The following is a 14,017-nucleotide window of genomic DNA, read 5'->3' on the forward strand; positions in this document are numbered from 1 at the left end:
AGAATCTACCCCCGCTGTTCAGCTAGAAACTGAAGGAAGCCCTTGGTTATTCTTCTGCTGCCTCTCAGTCCAGGCCACTCTTCCTGCAAATGGCCTTGGGCCAAGAAGAACCTTCCAAACCCCATTCTCTTAAGGGCACAGGATTACACAGCAAGGTTCACAGGCCTTTCTGCCTTGTTTCTTTAAGGTGCGACCCCCTTCTCCAACTTTTAGGTTGGGGCTTCCAAACTATTATCAGTCATTTATAATTTGGTAAAAATGAGTTCCTTCTCTTTAAATTTTTTTTCATCAGGGGACAACTGAGGTCTCTGGGTGTGGGGCTGGTAGGGTAGGGCTGGGTAGGCACAGCTCTCGGTGCTACTGCACAGTCTAATCTGAGAAAATAGAAAAGGAACACAAAGAAAGCTGACTGCTTCTTTTTCCTAGGCCCAGTTCTGTCTATAAGATTGAAAAAACCCACCCCACTTCAAAGATGGAGGCTTCTATAACTTCCCAGCAAGCTAATAAACTTCAACAGGGGTCCAGGAATCCAAATAAAAGTTCATAATTCTCATGGTAATCCCAGAATGAATTCATCAATCATCAGTGGCCCCAGGTCTACAGGCCAATCCCAGCCCATGTGGTCCCCTATAAATATCATTTTAAATTGGTTAAAATAAAAACAAAGCACTGAGGATGCGATGATAAAATTAGTGCACCTAAAAGTAGCTGTTGGAATGATAAATGCCAAATTTCGGGAGAGTGATGTAAGCAATTATCTATAAAACTGCTTATATTTCTTGAGTCATTTCATTTAAGGGAATTTACCCCAAATAACCCCAATGAAATCAAACTAATTTACAGAATATATTTGTAGCAGTATAATACCGTAAAATTTGGAAACAGGCTAATCAAGTTATGGTCCATCAACAGGTTTCATTACTGTGCTCGCTCACCTAATAAACACTCCTAATGGCCAAGTACTAGGCTAGCCTGGTGAGGAAACAAAACTAACCATGACCTACCTGCTCCCCAGGGGCTCCTGACCTAGTTGAGGGAGTTCAATTACCTGGGCTCCAATCCCGCTCCAGTGCTTTCTCACTGAATGGCCTTGTGGAAAGTACCTACTCCTGAGCCTGAGTTGTCTCATGTGCAAAATGGAAGTAATAACAGTAATCACTGTTAGGCAGGTTATGAGGACTAAACAAGATAATACTGCTTAAGCACTTAGAATAGTACCTGGTACTACATTTTGTTAAAAGAAGTAATTATATAAATGGCAAATTATAACACAATATGGTAAGTGCTATAATAGTATATGTAAGTGTACAGTGAAGACATAAAGGGCTTCATTCTGTCTGGGAGGATGGTCTAGGAAGACCTCACACTGATCTGTTTGGTAAGAGTCCCTTGTAGAATGCATCAGATTTCTGCAGGTAGAAATGGGGAGGGAACAGAAAGAGTGAGAGAGAAAATTGCAAAATGTACTACATAGGTTATGCATGTAATACTCCTTTCGAGTTTTGCAAGATAAATATAAAACTCAAGTGGGGAAAAGGAGCTCAGCCCTCCTGATACCCAGGACCCTTGCCATCCATCCTAACATAGTAATCCCTTAGTAACAGCTGACAGCATGCAGTACATGCCCTAGCAGAACACCAGTTTACTCCTTTCCAGGCATACCATCTTCTATGGCATTTTGTAGGAAGAGTCACCTTTCATCCTATTCCCGTAAAAAACTCTCCCTCCTTACACCCCATCAGTTCATGTCAACTTCCTCCAGCGTGTCCTACTGACATAGGCAGCAACATCCATACCGTCTTGTGGGTTTGTGGCTTTTTACTTGTGAGATACACTCTAGACAGGTGCCAAAGTTCTCCGGGTAGTGCTAACAAAAAGGAGATATATATAAATTTTGTTGTGTTAGTCATTAGAGCTGTTCAAAATATTCTATTTGCGCCGGGCGCGGTGGCTCACGCTTGTAATCCCAGCACTTTGGGAGGCCGAGGCGGGCGGATCACGAGGTCAGGAGATCGAGACCACGGTGAAACCCCGTCTCTACTAAAAAATACAAAAAATTAGCCGGGCGCGGTGGCGGGCGCCTGTAGTCCCAGCTACTCGGAGGCTGAGGCAGGAGAATGGCGTGAACCCGGGAGGCGGAGCTTGCAGTGAGCCGAGATTGCGCCACTGCACTCCAGCCCGGGCGACAGAGTGAGACTCTGTCTCAAAAAAAAAAAAAAAAAAAAAAAAAAAAAAAAAAAAAAATTCTATTTGCTCCCTCTGAAGACATAATAAAATCACACTTTTCCACTGCCCTTTGAAGTGAGGTACAGTTCTTTGGCCAATAAAATGTGAACAGTAGCCACATGTGTCACTTCCTGCAGGAAGTTTTTAGAGCCAATGCTCACTTACCATGTTCCTTTTTCTGCTTCAGCAATTGTAGAAGCATCACATGAGGGGATCCCTCAGTGACTGGGATACATGGACCCACTTTATGAAGCATGAGTGAAAAATGAGCTCTTACTACGTTACACCACTGAGATTTGGGGAATTGTTCATTAACGCGGCATAACTTGGCCAATCCTGACTGAATAACTGTCTAAAAAAATGGAAATACATATATAAGCAACATCAGGGAAAGAAATCAAAACAGAAGATAGAATTTCCACAGCATATAAAAATGCCACTTCACATTAACAGAGGTAAAAGAATTTAAAGCTCTCCAAAGTTTTTTTCTCCCTTATTCAACTCTCTGACTTCATAATAAAATAAACTTTCAGTTCCTTTGGCTAAGAGGGTAGATGAAAGTAGAATTGAGCTCACTAGTGAACTAACTACGCGTATGAGGCACAAGAGACTGGGCTAAATATTCCCAGGATGCTGCTCCTACACTTATTCCTTTTTCCTCCAAACACTTGAAGAAGTACAGGTCGCATTCCTCCCTTGAGCCAGCACACTGAGTCAAAGGTGAATAGTAATTTTCCTAGGGAATTACAAATGCAAGTGGGAAGGAATCTTAAGAACATCCTAACCAAACCTTCATTTTATACATACTTTCAATAACCGCCCACATTCTCTAGCTGCTTACTAGTGCCGGGTGCTTTCCCTATAACATGGCACAGCAGTCTCTACCTGGCTGCATCTTAGAATCATCCAGAGTGACTTAAGGCTCCACCCCAGACCAAGCAAATCAGAATCTCCTGGATGTGGCTTTTGGTAATATTTTAAATGTTTCCCCTGGTGACTCTAATGAGCAGCTAGGATCAACAGCCAACAGTAGAGGAGAATTTCTTAAGCTAGTGGTTCCTAAACTATAATGCACACTGGATCACCAGGGGAGTTTCAAAAACCCTGATGCCTGGCCAGGCACAGTGGGTCATGCCTGTAATCCTAGTACTTTGGGAGGATCCCTTGAGGCCAGGAGTTTGAGACCAGCCTGGTCAATATAGTGAGACTCCATCTCTACAAAAAATAAAACAATTAGCCAGGTGTGGTGATGCATAGCTGTAGTTCCAGCTACTCTAGAGGCTGAGGCAGGAGGATCACTGGAGCCCAGGAGTTTGAGGCTGCAGTGAGCAATGACCACACTATCACACTACCAGCCTAGGTGACAGACCAAGACCTTGTCTAAAAAAAAAAAAAAAAAAAATCAATGCCTGGCCCCACCCGAGACCACCTGATGTAACTGGTCTGGGGTGAGATCTGGGCATCAGAACTTTTTAAAGCTCCCTAGGTAATTCCACTTTGCAGCAACATTTGGGAGCCATGGTGGTAAGCAGATTTAAGAGTCTGAGGTCTGGTCAGACAGACATGGGTGCAAATTCTCCCTACCATACTGTGTGATCTTGGGCATGTTCCTTGCCCTCTCTGGAGTTCAGTTTTCTCAGGTTGTCAAGTGGGAGAACGACAGCACCTTTCCAAGGTGGCTCTGAGGGACTAATGAGGCTGTGAGTGACTGCAGGGCCTGTCAAATGAGAACTGCTCAACAAGTGCAAGTTGCTATTGTCTCACTGAATCCTCCCAGTCAACCTGCCAATCAAGGTGACTGCCCTACTTTTATAGCTACAGGAACTGAGGATCAGAAAGGTATTTGGCTGTCTCAAGATTACACAGTAATAACTGGCAAAGCAGACTTTCACACCAATGCTACACTGATCAGGTACTTGCAAGCTGACCCCAAACCCACTGCACTAACCACCCCTCTGGGAATGCAAACAGGGCCAGGCTGCACGTTGTTGAACTGGCCTCACTAAAGGACACATGTAGGCTGTCATGGTGGACCTGGGCCCATCTCAGCTCACCAGCTTCTGCCCTGGAGCTTAATAGACTAAATTACGTCTTGAATTTCACTGACTTCATTTCATCTCTTCTCAAGGCTGCAAAATAGCCTCAAATGACCTATTTGACCAGAATCCTTTCCTCAGTGTATTCTAGAAAAGCAATAGCTACTGATGACTGTTTCTTTTATTAATGTGGTACCACTTCTAAAGGGATCATGGCCTGTTAAATCCTCACATAACTCATGACACAGAAGGATGAACTCAGACACTATTGACACATTATTATATTTGCTGAATGGCTTACGGAGAAGATAGGGAATTTGCCTAAAGCACTTCTACACCCTGAAGTATATATAATACTTTGACCCAATGTGTGAAAAAAAGTATACAACCACAGTACTAGATGGGGCACCCAGCACCCTTAGGACCACAGGTTTACTTTGTCTACTGAAAATTTGTGTTCATCACTAAGAAGATGTCATCAGTGCACGGCCCCAGGTACCCCCACCAAGGCCCCACCCTCTGTGAGGGCTGAAACCTTGGGGAAAGGAAGACAAGTGTTCAGCTCATCTTCTCTCATCTCCATCATCCTCTTACTCCTATATCTGGACATAAACAATTGACTTTTCCCTGCTACGTAAAGTGACACAACCATTTCCAGAAATTCCCTCATCCCCATTCAATTAGAATGAAACCCCTACGCTGCCCCTACATAGGAACTCTGGAACAGCCACAACCGTGCTAAGGCAAAATTTCCCCTGCAGAAGCCAGGAGCTACAGGGTTGCAGCACTAACTGCCTGTGCTCGTAATTTTGATGTCCCCAAGAATGCAGAAGGGATTTCTGCATGTGAAAAGCCAACACCCTCTTGGCCATAGAAAGGACCCACCAGTCACTTCTTGCCTCGTTGGCTCCACCTTGAACGTGAACAAGGTCACTGCTAGACCATACTGGCTGCAAACACTCCAAATAACAAAGCAAAAGCATCATCCCCCTGAGAACGCTGTGTCCCTAAAAGTCAAATCTAAATTGAACTGAATTCTTAGAGCCACGACAGATCTTGTCTAATTTTACCCTGCCCCACTTAGGGGAGGAGCCAGAACCAAGCCGATGTTTTAAAAATGAAATTTGGGACACTGTACTCAAGGCACAAATGTCCCATAAAGCAGTCTCAAAACCGATAGTTTCAAGGTTCAATCCAACGATTAACTTGCCGTCTGTGAGATCAGAGAGGCAGCAAAGTGCATCCATGGCAGTCAAGGCAAGGGCTGCAGTTAACACCTAAGCACGACATCGGCGCCCGGGGGGCTGCAGGCGGGGCAGTGACGCGAGTGGCCCAGTGAGGTGCAGGAGCCCGCCTTGTTGCCTAGCAATGCCCTGCAGACGTCACTCTTCGGAGCATCCGTAGCCACAACCGGTTAACGCATTACTCTGGCATTTCAACAAAGCATAAAATGAGCTTTAAATCACTGCTCCGGGTGGCAGATAAAATGCAGCGGATGGGGCATGTGCGTCAGAGGCAAGAACCCCTACCTCTGCCTCTGCATTTAAGATGACAAGATCTTCTTCCCCAAGGCGGAAGCGTACCTTGTGTGTGTCCGGACAGGTGGTACAGCCCAGCAGGCTGCTGTGTACTTGCCAGGGAAGGCTGATTTCTGTTTCTGCTTCCGCAGGCTAACGCCGCTCTGCCACGTGCAGTGAGAGGAAAGCTAAGGCAACTTACTGTCCTTGCTGGAACCATGAATTAACGAATTATGGCTTCCTGGGCACACTGGCTTGTAGGCCCCATGGAAACAGGAGCGGTCTCTTCCTTGTGACCTCACAGTGCTCTGCATAAGTTTAGGAGACCGTCAATAAATGCTTGTTGGATCCAATACTCTCATTTATGATTCTGGGGGGAGTAGGTGCATTAAAATGTAAGGAATATGTGAAAAAGGACATGCTGTCACTTGAGACATGGATGAACCTGGTGCATTATTTTAAGCGAAATAAGCCAGGCCCACAAAGGCAAATACTACATGATCCCACTTATATGTGGAATCTAAAAAAGTTGAACTCATAGAAGCAGAGAGTAGAACAGAGGTTACCAGGGGCTGCAGGGGTGGTGGTGGGTTGAGGAGATGTTCATCAAAGTATAACGTCAGGAGGAATTAGTCAGGAGGAATGTGTTCAGGACATCTACTATACAACATGGTGACTGTGGTTAAAAACAGTGCCACATAGTTGGAAGTAAAGCACTCCTCAGCAAATGTAAAAGAACAGAAATTATAACAAACTGTCTCTCAGACCACAGTGCAATCAAACTAGAACTCAGGATTAAGAAACTCACTCAAAACCGCTCAACTACATGGAAACTGAACAACCTGCTCCTGAATGACTACTGGGTACATAACGAAATGAAGGCAGAAATAAAGATGTTCTTTGAAACCAACGAGAACGAAGACACAACATACCAGAATCTCTGGGACACATTCAAAGCAGTGTGTAGAGGGAAATTTATAGCACTAAATGCCCACAAGAGAAAGTAGGAAAGATCTAATATTGACACCCTAACATCACAATTAAAAGAACTAGAAAAGCAAGAGCAAACACATTCAAAAGCTAGCAGAAGGCAAGAAATAACTAAGATCAGAGCAGAACTGAAGGAAATAGAGATACAAAAAGCCCTTCAAAAAACTAATGAATGCAGGAGCTGGTTTTTTGAAAAGATCAACAAAATTGATAGACCACTAGCAAGACTAATAAAGAAGAAAGAAGAGAAGAATCAAACAGATGCAAAAAAAAATGAAAAGGGGGATATCACCAGCGATCCCACGGAAATGCAAACTACCAACAGAGAATACTATAAACACCTCTACACAAATAAACTAGAAAATCTAGAAGAAATGGATAAATTCCTCGACACATACACTCTCCCAAGACTAAACCAGGAAGAAGTTGAATCTCTGAATAGACCAATAACAGGCTCTGAAACTGAGGCAATAATCAATAGCTTACCAAACAAAAAAAGTCCAGTACCAGATGGATTCACAGCCGAATTCTACCAGAGGTACAAAGAAGAGCTGGAACCATTCCTTCTGAAACTATTTCAATCAACAGAAAAAGAGGGAATCCTCCCTAACTCATTTTATGAGGCCAGCATCATCCTGATACCAAAGCCTGGCAGAGACACACACAAAAAAGAGAATTTTAGACCAATATCCCTGATGAACATCGATGCAAAAGTCCTCAATAAAATACTGGCAAACCAAATCCAGCAGCACATCAAAAAGCTTATCCACCATGATCAAGCAGGCTTCATCCCTGGGATGCAAGGCTGATTCAACATACGCAAATCAATAAATGTAATCCAACATATAAACAGAACCAAAGACAAAAACCACATGATTATCTCAATAGATGCAGAAAAGGCCTTTGACAAAATTCAACAACACTTCATGCTAAAAACTCTCAATAAATTAGGTATTGATGGGACGTATCTCAAAATAATAAGAGCTATCTATGACAAACCCACAGCCAATATCATACTGAATAGGCAAAAACTGGAAGCATTCCCTTTGAAAACTGGCACAAGACAGGGATGCCCTCTCTCACCACTTCTATTCAACATAGTGTTGGAAGTTCTGGCCAGGGCAATCAGGCAGGAGAAGGAAATAAAGGGTATTCAATTAGGAAAAGAGGAAGTCAAATTGTCCCTGTTTGCAGATGACATGATTGTATATCTAGAAAACCCCATCATCTCAGCCCAAAATCTCATCAAGCTGATAAGCAACTTCAGCAAAGTCTCAGGATACAAAATCAATGTACAAAAATCACAAGCATTCTTATACACCAATAACAGACAAACAGAGAGCCAAATCGTGAGTGAACTCCCATTCACAATTGCTTCAAAGAGAATAAAATACCTAGGAATCCAACTTACAAGGGATGTGAAGGACCTCTTCAAGGAGAACTACAAACCACTGCTCAATGAAATAAAAGAGGATACAAACAAATTGAAGAACATTCCATGCTCATGGGTAGGAGAATCAATATCGTGAAAATGGCCATACTGCCCAAGGTGATTTATAGATTCAATGCCATCCCCATCAAGCTACCAATGACTTTCTTCACAGAATTGGAAAAAACTACTTTAAAGTTCATATGGAACCAAAAAAGAGCCCACAACACTAAGTCAATCCTAAGCCGAAAGAACAAAGCTGGAAACATCACACTACCTGACTTCAAACTATACTACAAGGCTACAGTAACCAAAACAGCATGGTACTGGTACCAAAACAGAGATATAGACCAATGCAACAGAACAGAGCCCTCAGAAATAATGCCGCATATCTACAACTATCTGATCTTTGACAAACCTGACAAAAACAAGCAATGGGGAAAGGATTCCCTATTTAATAAATGGTGCTAGGAAAACTGGCTAGCCATATGTAGAAAGCTGAAACTGGATCCCTTCCTTATACCTTATAGAAAAATTAATTCAAGATGGATTAAAGACTTACATGTTAGACCTAAAACCATAAAAACCCTAGAAGAAAACCTAGGCAATACCATTCAGGACATAGGCATGGGCAAGGACTTCATGTCTGAAACACCAAAAGCAATGGCAACAAAAGCCAAAATTGACAAATGGGATCTAATTAAACTAAAGAGCTTCTGCACAGCAAAAGAAACTACCATCAGAGTGAACAGGCAACCTACACAATGGGAGAAAATTTTTGCAACCTACTCATCTGACAAAGGGCTAATATCCAGAATCTACAATGAACTCAAACAAATTTACAAGAAAAAAACAAACAACCCCATCAACAAGTGGGCAAAGGATATGAACAGACACTTCTCAAAAGAAGACATTTATGCAGCCAAAAAACACATGAAAAAATGCTCATCATCACTGGCCATCAGAGAAATGCAAGTCAAAACCACACTGAGATACCATCTCACACCAGTTAGAATGGTGATCATTAAAAATTCAGGAAACAACAGGTGCTGGAGAGGATGTGGAGAAATAGGAATACTTTTACACCGTTAGTGGGACTGTAAACTAGTTCAACCATTGTGGAAGTCAATGTGGCGATTCCTCAGGGATCTAGAACTAGAAATACCATTTGACCCAGCCATCCCATTACTGGGTATATACCCAAAGGATTATAAATCATGCTGCTATAAAGACACATGCACACGTATGTTTATAGCGGCACTATTCACAATAGCAATGACTTGGAACCAACCTTAATGTCCAACAACGATAGACTGGATTAAGGAAATGTGGCACACATACACCATGGAATATTATGCAGCCATAAAAAATGATGAGTTCATGTCCTTTGTAGGGACATGGATGAAACTGGAAACCATCATTCTCAGCAAACTATCGCCAAGGACAAAAAACCAAACACCGCATGTTGTCACTCATAGGTGGGAATTGAACAGTGAGAACACATGGACACAGGAAGGGGAACATCACACACCGGGGACTGTTGTGGGGTAGGGGTAGGGGGGAGGGATAGCATTAGGAGATATACCTAATGCTAAATGACAAGTTAATGGGTGCAGCACACCAACATGGCACATGTATACATATGTAACAAACCTGCATGTTGTGCACATGTACCCTAAAACTTAAAGTATAATAATAATAAAATTTTTAAAAAAGGAAGACAATCTAATATAAAATTGGCAAATTATTTTAATGAATGTTTCATCAAAGAAGATATATAATTGATAAATAAGCATATCAAAAATGCCCAATATAATAAATAATTTGGGAAATGCAAATTAAACCATAGATACCACTACATAACTCACTAGTAAAACATTTTAAAAAGTTATATTATTATGCTTGTGTTTATTATATTTACATACTATTGTATAATTGACATAACTTCCTGATAAATTAAACTTTCTGCCTTTCATCACTAAAAAAAAAAAAGAAAAAGAAAAAAAGAAAATTGCTAAGAGGATTGATTTTAAATGTTCTCATCACACCAAAAAAGATAAGCACGTGAGGTAAATGATATGTTAATTCGCTTGATTTAGTCATTCCACAATATATACATATATCAAAATATCACGGCCAGACGTGGTGGCTCACACCTGTAATCCTAGCACTTTGGGAGGCTGACGTGGGCAGATCACTTGAGCTCAGGAGTTCAAAACCAACACCTGGGCAACATGGGGAAACCCCATCTCTACAAAAAAAAAAAAATACAGAAAATTAGCCAGGCACAGTGTTGTATACGTGTAGTCTCAGCTACTTGGGAGGCTGAGGTAGGAGGATCGCTTGAGCCTGGGAGGCAGGGGTTGTAGTGAACTGAGATGGCACCACTGCACTCCAGCCTGGATGGCACAGCCAGACCCTGTCAAAAAAAAAAAAAAAACCCATCATGCTGTACAACATAAATATGTGTAATTTTTCTTGTCAACTTAAACAATAAAAAATAGGTTGGGCATAGTGGCTCATGCTTATAATCCCAGCACTTCAAGAGGCTGAGGCGGGAGAATTGCTTGAGCCCCAGTTGAAGACCAGCCTGGGCAACATAGCAAGAACCCGTCTCTGGCCGGGCGCGGTGGCTCAAGCCTGTAATCCCAGCACTTTGGGAGGCCGAGGCAGGTGGATCACGAGGTCAGGAGATCGAGACCATCCTGGCTAACACGGTGAAACCCCGTCTCTACTAAAAATACAAAAAATTAGCCGGGCGTGTCGGCGGGCGCCTGTAATCCCAGCTACTCGGGAGGCTGAGGCAGGAGAATGGCGTGAACCCGGGAGGCAGAGCTTGCAGTGAGCCGAGATCGCGCCACTGCACTCCAGCCTGGGCGACAAAGCGAGACTCCGTCTCAAAAAAAAAAAGAAAAAAAGAACCCGTCTCTACAAAAAACATTTTAAAAATTAGCCAGGTGTGGTGTCATGTGCCTGTAGTCACAGCTACTCAGGAGGCTGAGGCAGGAGGATCGCTTGAGCCAAGGAGTTTGAGGCTGCAGTGAGCTATGATCACGCCACTGCACTCCAGCCTGGGTGACAGAGAGACCCTGTCTCTAAAAAATAATTAAAGAAAGAAAAAGTAAAACATAAAAATAAAAAACTATAAAATGTAAAGAACACAGCCTAAGCCATATAACCTGACTCATTGCTTAGCATAAACACACGCGATAATAAGCACATTGTAATGCTAGTAACTACAGTGCGTATGCTAATTGATGGTTTCACAAAGTGCTTTTATACATACCATTCCTTGACTGTTCAGGACTTGGGTACCTGAATGAAGCACATTTTCACACTCAGTCACTTTCTCAACCCTGTCTACAACTCTCCCTTGCTTAGGTCTTCTCCTTGTCACTAAGGTGCTCCCAAAGCTACTAATTGCTCTCCCTGGGAGGCTCTCAGAGGGCCCCGCTCCCCTCAGATTCCCCTTGAGGGGCTTCCAGAAGACATCAAAACAGGTCCTGAGCTATTCCAGACTCAAGGGAAAGGGGAAAAAGGAAAAGGAGGTGTCAGAAACTTCACCTCTCTCCTCTACCTCCAGTAAACCACCTCCATGTAGTCCCCAGAGTTATTGGCTGGGCCAAATATGTCTAAGTCTTTTAATCAATAATAAACATGGTAACAATTACTTATTAAGCACTTGACCATGTGCCACGCATTATCTCATATAACAGAACAATCCTAATCATCTTTTTTTTTTTTTCCGCTAAGCATCTTGTAGATGAGGAAATGGAGACTCAGAGAGGTGAGGTCATTTATAGAGAGTAAGAGTGGAACCAGCAATTCAGATCCTGGACCATCAGACCCAAAACCCATGCTTGTAGCCAAGCCAGCTCACGCTCCTTCTGTGCAACTCAGCCTCTCTGCCCTGATTCCATACAGAAATCTCCCAGAAGCACTTCTGAATATCTCCAGAAATGCATCATTACTACTATTGTTCCCTACCCATGCCCCACCTGGGGGCCATTGTTGAAAGGTGGCAGAGAGGTTTCATGTCCGTGTATTCATTCACTCAGCAAACATTTCAGGAGTACCCACCCTTACTGGCCACTCTTCTACACTCTGGGCACAAAGTCAAAGAAAACCCAGTTCCTGCACTCAAGAGAAGGAGACACATATCCAAGCAAATACATTCAGAAGAGCATGTTAGACAAGGCAAGGAGAGGCCCGAGAGGCTTGGGGAAAGGTGTAGCCACTCTACTGGTAGCTCATCAATGACATCACAGAGTAGATGAGACATTCAAATCCTGTCATCATCTTAAAGTAAGACTGATTAAGTCCCATGTGTGGTATGTCAAGGGTTCATACCCAGAGACCTTATAAACAGACACCTCCCTTAGTCCTGGAGAGACAAATCCTATCCCAGCCCCTGCACAGTGGCCCCTTGTCTGCAATCATTTGGCAAATATTTCAGCTCTACCTTGTGCTTGGTGCTCTGCAAGGGGCAGGACAAACTGCAGGAACCAGAGGAGACCAGGTTCCTAGCTTCACGGAGCTAACAGCTTTGTCAACAGACCTGTCACACACCGAAAAACTGCCCAGGCATTTGTTAAAGCATTGACTCTTAACAGGAATTTTTTGTGGTGCAATTTGAAAAGCTGGCACATGCACGGTTGCAAACAAACTAGTTTAAGTCAGAGCTCTTGCACCAGATGCTGTGAGTGATGTGAGGACAGAGGCATGGCCAGTATCTGCAGCGGCCCAGGGCCAAGAGCCTTAACATGTTGATGTTTGCCAAGCAGTGTGCTTCTGTAAGGTCACATTTTGTTAAAAATAGGTGATCTGTGTGAATGAGCCCATTTCTCAAAGTCTTCCAGGAAATACGATATGCACATATTTCATTCCCATCCTCATCACTACCCTCCAATATCCATTCTTCTATTAATTGTGCAGGTAAAGCTATCATGAAGAGTTTACAATGAGTGGATAATAAATGAGCAGGGCTTGGAGTAGGGTGTGCATAAAATCCCAACTGTATTTGAAACTACTGTTGGACTCTGATAACTCTAGTGCCTATGCTGCCAGCCAAGCGAGATGATAAAGAGATGTTCAATGTCTCTGCCTCAATTCTCAGTTTCACTCTTATTATTACTATTTCTTCCTGTTTGTTCAGTCATCTTTCTGTCCAGCCCCAACCTCACATCCATCCGTCCATCCATCCATCCATTCATCCTCCATTCACATCATTCTCTCGTTCATTCCAGGTCACTGGTTATTAAGAAATCCCCAGTGCATCCTCCTGGCTCAGAATAAGAGATGATTCTGCAGAGAAAGAAAGAAGGCTATAGTGAGGAAGCTTGTATGAGTAATAAAATAACAGCAGCAAGGCTTGTGAGAAGATATTTTCTGGAAAGCTCTGTCTGATAATAGACTCATGGCTCCCACAGGGAAGAGCTGCTTGGTGAGCCTCCAGCTGGGTGTTACAGTTATACCCACCTAAGATGCCTCCCAGGAATCCTGCCACCCCTAAAGCCACACTTCCTTCCCAAGCAGACCAGCCCCAACTCTGAGGGAGTCACAGCTCTGGGCCAGGTGGCTACCCTCCGTGAAGCAGGTAGGGGAAATCTTTCTCCTCCTCCTTCTAAGGCAGCTCCTGTTCATGGACTGTACACCAAGATCTCCTAGGGCAAGGAGTGATGCTATTTCATACCACTTGCTATTTCTTACCCGTATGAAGTGTAAGAGAGTGAGTTAAGAGTACAGCTCATGCAGGCCTTTTGTGCCAACCTATCAGTCATGATATGATTCTACATAGAATCCAAATCCAACAACAATAC

Source organism: Symphalangus syndactylus, chromosome 1 (assembly GCF_028878055.3).
Source record: "Symphalangus syndactylus isolate Jambi chromosome 1, NHGRI_mSymSyn1-v2.1_pri, whole genome shotgun sequence".
Classification (NCBI taxonomy): domain Eukaryota; kingdom Metazoa; phylum Chordata; class Mammalia; order Primates; family Hylobatidae; genus Symphalangus; species Symphalangus syndactylus.